General features: G+C 40.5%; 1 long non-coding RNA gene across 1 annotated transcript; it reads left to right on the top strand.

Annotated features, from left to right (window-relative positions):
* The first annotated feature begins 215 nt into the window (after positions 1–215).
* Positions 216–6,047, top strand: LOC111266584 (uncharacterized). The gene is made up of 3 exons (XR_002684163.2): positions 216–612; positions 761–1,062; positions 5,802–6,047. It is a non-coding gene; the product is annotated as an uncharacterized LOC111266584 (long non-coding RNA).
* Positions 6,048–6,337: the final 290 nt, after the last annotated feature.

The raw sequence follows: 6,337 nt of genomic DNA, 5'->3' as shown, positions 1-6,337 counted from the left end.
GAAACATAGACGTTCACAGACGTACCTTCGCGCATAGAGGTCGTTCCACTGGCGCCAGCAGAAACGTCAGGTCGGCAGCTACATTTGATGTGGATATACATGTACACTCGCTGAAGATTAGTTCTCTCAAAGATGACCAATGGTCTAGCAGGAGTGCGTTGATTAGTAAGCTTGTTGATCATGCGATCACTCTTCAGGGGCTGCGGGTTAAATTCGTCTGTAGGCGTAATTACAGATGAAGGTCGCCTCCGCCTGAGACTGAAGAGGATACGACAACCCCAGGAGGGATATGAGCAAGTACGCGTTCAATCAAAATACCAACCCGATTTGCTATCTACGCCGTTGATGCGTTTTCGCTAACATGAACACGTATAGCTAGCACTATAGCCGAACCGCGTAGAAAACACAGCCAACCTGAAAGCTTTAAAGGACGAGGAAGGGACCGGACGTCACAGTAGATAGCGTCATCTGAAATTAGGAAAACCTTAGACTGACGTAGGCCACTGGATCAATACCTCTAGCGTGCTACTTAATGCGAACGGATGCCCATTTGTCAAATCAAATTGGTGGCACGCGAATCTGTGAGTGAGTCATGAACTGATCTACGTAACAGTGAGTAAGCATCTATGTCGGATGTTTAAGATACACATACGATAAAATGAATATAGATGATATTCAGAGTCAATTACTGCAGTTGAAAAAGATTGTTGACCCAATATGAGCGCTTTAAAGTAAGATGATGCAATCGATCTCCGCGCAGGAAAATTCAACAATGGTGGCACTTACAACATCCTCCCGGTAGCCTAAAGTTTCTGGTTCGAGTACTGCTGTTAGGCGACCGAAATTACTATCGATGGCAGTGAACCGTGAAAGCGAGCTCCCGATGCCATCAGCGTCTAAGTAAAATCAATGAGTGAAAAACAATGGAGTCCGGCATATTTCAAGAAAGTGTTGACAGGGCACATATTTGACCCGAAATAGACGTGGTCTAAAGACGACGATAGCGAAGTTAAGTAATAGGGACTTAGAGGCCCACTCATTACTACATCGTCAGCCCCGAAGGTGCGTACTCATGTCTTAAATTTTAAACCATTTTCGTCTTCGTTAGCTTACGTTACACCAGTTCTTGCAGACATGCTTAGGCCTATTCGTGGTGCTGGCTCAATCTCAATCATTGGTATGAAAGTGCTACGGAACAATGCCAGGCCTGTTAGTATTATTTAAGATACGGCATTTGATCGAATTTGAATAACAGTATTAATGTCATTTATCTAGCTAGGCAAAGCCATCCGAAAGCGTCTTATAAAATAAGATTACGTTTTTTGCCTTACAAGCAGCACGCTGTTCCGTACAATCGCTGTACGGCACCCCTGTCCAGAGATACATACGAAATTATATGTACGAAGTGTCCTGAATGAAGCAGCTTCCCTGTTTGCATATCTCTTAACCATTGATTTCTATTATCATAAAAGGGCCAAGAATATGCAACCTTCCTACAACATAAATGTAAACTCTTCATTAGATACTCCTTGTACGTCTTCTCCTATTTCTTCAAGTTTACGCGATTCAACTGCAGCGCGGGCAGAAAGGATGAATCCTGTCAGGCGAGTCCTCGTGACCGGACACTGAATAGTTTTAATCTGAATTCTCACATGTGCTCCTATCAGTTGTCAAGGAAAATCATAGGGTATCTCCTTTCTGAAAGCCTGACTAACACGGGGAGCTATTTATCGGATAGATTCGGCTCTTCTTACTTTTAGGAGCAGATTTACTATGATGAATTTAATTTAGAATTTCGAGAGACCCTAGATAAGCTCACTACCTTGAACGTGCGCGAAAACAATATTTGGCGCCATCCAGCCTCAAGGGCGAGCTCCCCAAGAAGGGGCATACGCAGGGATTTTCCAAGTCTGTAAAAAAATATATTGGACTGTGACTTAGGTTCAAGTTTTTGGGCGTTCATAGTCTACAATAACCTGTTAACTAAACTACTTTGAGATAATGTGCCATCTCAGATTCGTGTAATGGTGCAGTGGTTGCATGATTTCGTAACAAACAGAAGGGCACTCAGGTGGTGCAGGCTCGAAACCAAACATCGACACGCTTTCGTGCTAAGCACCGGCCGTCTGAAACCTTGCTTAACTAAAACAGTACCCGACGTAGAACTCGAAGTAGTCCTTTACTGGCCTTACAGACAATAATACGATTAGCTATCAGTCGTATTCTCCAATTCTGTTTCGGACCCTGTGAATATCTTTAGAGCATTTCTTCAACGGAAGTCTCCTTGTCGAAAAAAAGAAAGGTAAGATATGGATTCGATCACCGCACCTGTCTGCGATTATATCACTCAATCACCTTGTTTTTAGCCCGTCATATCACGATCTAGTCGTCGCCAGGACGGTTGGTTAAATCGTATACCAGTCGTAGCCAATAATCGATCCATGTGCAACGGTTTACATACGCAAGCTCGAGGTAAAATAGATATAACAAATCTTCCACATGTACGAAGCGTAAGAAACTTCCTTCGAAGATTCGCCTTGGTCGTATTTGCTTTATAGCAACAATTCCATATCTGTAACTACGCATCGAACGCTTACATTTTTGAGCAGTTTTCGTTACTTAGTAGCTAGCATAGGCATTCATTACGCCAGCTCTAATATGTAACGTGTGTCCTATGTGGGAGAGAACTGTTACAGTAAGAAATTAGCATCTATCTCATCTGAACACGATCGGAGTACCGGCCTGCTGACCACGTTGAGTTCACGTTGTCTCATATCGTCGGAAAAATGATCATCTTTAATGTCCCACTCTTTGTCTGAACGCTATCAGAACTAGCTCGACACTACCTACCGTCAATCACTCCTTTAGCAGCCACCCACGGATGGCGGGTCAAACCACCCAGATTTATAGTACTATGGGCCATTTTGTTCACCAGATTGTGCTATTGAGCTAGTTAACAATAAATTAATGGTGACTCTTTATTCATTCCCATAGAAAACCGTTAGTTTCTGAATCGACGCAAGCGATCGCTTGCTTATTCATCCAAAGACTTCTTCAACAGTGGTGGCTCAGCAGCAATGCATATAGATGCTGCAGTCAAACGAAAGATGAATTTATGACTAACTAGTGTTTTGGTCAGGATCGGGTAAAACGTTAGGCCGATAGTCCGTCTTAGCAGAGCAGACCGACGTATGCCCACCCATCGATCATCTCTGCTCGAACGACAAGGGTTACGGTTCTTGGATGGCGAAGGTTTCCCTGCAGGCATGCGCATCATTCCGTACGCAGCAAGTAAGATAAATATGACCGCTGCCACTTTCCGGGCTACTAACTTAAATCTAACTATTCCCAGTTCTAGCATGAAAGATATATGGCGCGCATTTTCCTCGTAAATGTACCAACCACGCTTTTAAAAAATTCCAACTATTGCTAGTGGTAATGTAATAATTTTTGCTATACATTAGCAAGATTTAATCGGCTTGCAATATATCTTCATTTCGGAATTTATTCCCTGCCGGTTTAGTAAGTTTCAACAAATCAACGTTGAATTATACACTTTCTGCAGCTCTTTCGCTTTAACACGGGCAGACAGAGGCGTGACTAGTTGAGCCAACGTTGCCAGTAATTTAAATGGATGATTAAGCAAGATTCAGAACATGCTATATTTCAGCGGGAATACAACAACTTCCTACCTATTACACATACAGTGTTTGTTTTTTACCGACATTCTGTTGTTGGCGCATGTCCAGTATGTATTTTACATACACTTGTCGTACATAGTACGGGTAATTTGCAGACTGATTATCTTTTTATAATTCCGATTTCTAGACTTTTACTACTTTATCCAGGGGCCTTGTCACTGTACTGTTTTGTACAGTAAATCCCTGCACAAAGCGACATTCGTATACAAATCGAAAGCTATTTAGATTGTGACTTTATCATAAATGAAGAAGGGACGGAGTTTTCCTCGATGGCCAGCCCATCGCTTCGTGCTTCAGTTACCTGAACATATGCTTTGCGTGCCAAAAGTCCTATTATTATATGTATACTCTTTGAGAGAATAGATGGGGTTGAACTAGAGAAAATGTGACCATTTGTTCCTCTATTGGAGATGGTCTAACTAACGAGGTGAACCAGTCGTCCACAGAGAGTAAAATAAAACGTAATCGTTATTCAGCGGGTATTTGACTCGTAACCAGGATATTGTCTTCAGCATTAGCGAAAAATAATGTCCTATGTATCAGGCTCTAGACGAAGGACATGGAAGTAGCTCAACAGAAACTCAATAGCTGAGTATAATAAACAATGCCACTGGTAAAGGGTCCGCCAATCGTGAATCGCTATTGTTGAATGATTCATCGCGTAGGTAGCGTGGTCACATACATTCTGAACATGTAATAATATTTGTCTACAGAAAATATATTTGTACTAATTCCACAGGCTAAAAACATCTACTAACTTAGCGGCAACGGAATGAGAGCGGAAACTCATTTCATAGTCCAACTTCAAAGTTGAGCATGAGCATTTCTATGTCGTAGAATAATAGCTAAACCGTAAACTATTGTCAACGAGGGATCTACTAACTAGTGAATTTCTGCTGGAATCGATAGATTGTTTTATCAACGCTTTTTAGCTTGTATGTAATTTATGCTACATAATGGAAAATAATTTCCTACACTCGTTCGCTTTAGAAACGCTATTCATTGCACCGGCTATACATATATATATATATATATATATGACATACAAAATGTATCCACATTCATACATATTTGAGAGGTGTACTGAGACCGTTGTATCTAATATTTTTCAGTAAAACAATTTTGTATTGCACAACTATGGGTTGAGCAAACCAACCTTAAATGTTTACTTTGTTTCAGGGCTAGATGCGGGCCCGGAGCAAACAAAAACACTTTTTTATTACAAAAAAAAGTATCTATTTGTGTTCACAAGCACCGAATGACAATAAAGTTAAGGAAAATTCAGTCATAGCTGTGTTGTACGATCATTTACTTGCTAAGGATATGGCACGGTTGATCAGGTACCAACCGCATCATTACGTCCGTTGCATCATTATCTAAGCAGTAAATACCAATGCAACGAGATATTTTTCAAAGGCACTTAATAAAATCTTTCGGATAGGACCTATTTAAAGGTTGAAACCTACGTAACGCCGCGAGATAACCCTTATTACGTAATTATACCTGTCGCGAAGTAGCGGTTTCTGAAATAAAGCAGAATTAACTATGGATTAAAGAAACAGCCGCAGCGGAAAACAGATATCTAGGTAGCAGTTTTTGCTACATAAATCTCACTCATGGTTGGACGTATACGTATGGTACTGGAAAGCAGTATATATAAACGAACAAACATATACATAATCTTGACGACTACAGATTCTTATGCTGCGAAGCATTTACAGGTCAACAAAACTTAAAGATAACACCATATCATAGTGTTTCAGTGTATATACTTTGCTTCGTCGGTCCTCTTTTTCAAGCTCAAGAAGAAGATTTTGCTTAAATTATTAAAGCGTTTTTACTCAATTTAAGCAATTACTCGGTGGTCCTAGGAGGAGTCTCGAGTTCAGCTATCGCCAAGGGCATCAGCAAACTTGTCGGACCGCTGGGGCAAAAGGCATGATAATGTAGCGGAAGAACTAAAATTTTCTAGCAGAAGCGTGCCAGATATTGCATACATTTACCATTTTTTCAGAGCTAGCATATTTGCACAGTTTTTACAATATGAGGCAGAATAATATTACATACATGAATATAATTCACCTAGGACTTACATTACAGGCTTGATTTAGCGCTCTACGTGTACTGGGGTACACGCTAAACGGTTCCTCGCTTTCCACTTAACAGAAGAATTCGACTACGGACGGGGGCAGACAACATACGACGCGCTAACCGAGCTCAATAGCATTAATTAAAGCGGTAGGATTTCCGTCTATTACGAGACTACAAATATAAAATAGATTAAATACTGTATGTAAATCTATTTACAGTTGAAAGTCTTTTTTAAATAAATAAATCTGCTCATTGTTGCAATGACTTGCGTACCTCCTGCTAATTTCATAAATGTATAAAGACTACCCACATATTATCAGGTGACTTTTTTAAAAACGTCCTAAATATAGACGGATTGTTACAAAAAGTACTGACTGTTTTCCTAGTGAGATGGCTTCACAGTCACACATCTTAATTCATGTGGATCGCATCGGGTTGGCCTAAACGTTATGTGAAAGCGGAGATTCGCACGTAGATGTTTTAAAATTGATAGAATGAAGATAGGGCATCCCGAAAAGGAGTAAAATTTTTGGCAGAAATTTTTT

Source organism: Varroa jacobsoni, unplaced genomic scaffold (assembly GCF_002532875.2).
Source record: "Varroa jacobsoni isolate VJ856 unplaced genomic scaffold, vjacob_1.0 scaffold_1100, whole genome shotgun sequence".
Lineage (NCBI taxonomy): Eukaryota > Metazoa > Arthropoda > Arachnida > Mesostigmata > Varroidae > Varroa > Varroa jacobsoni.
This window is presented reverse-complemented; position numbering and strand designations above follow the sequence as displayed.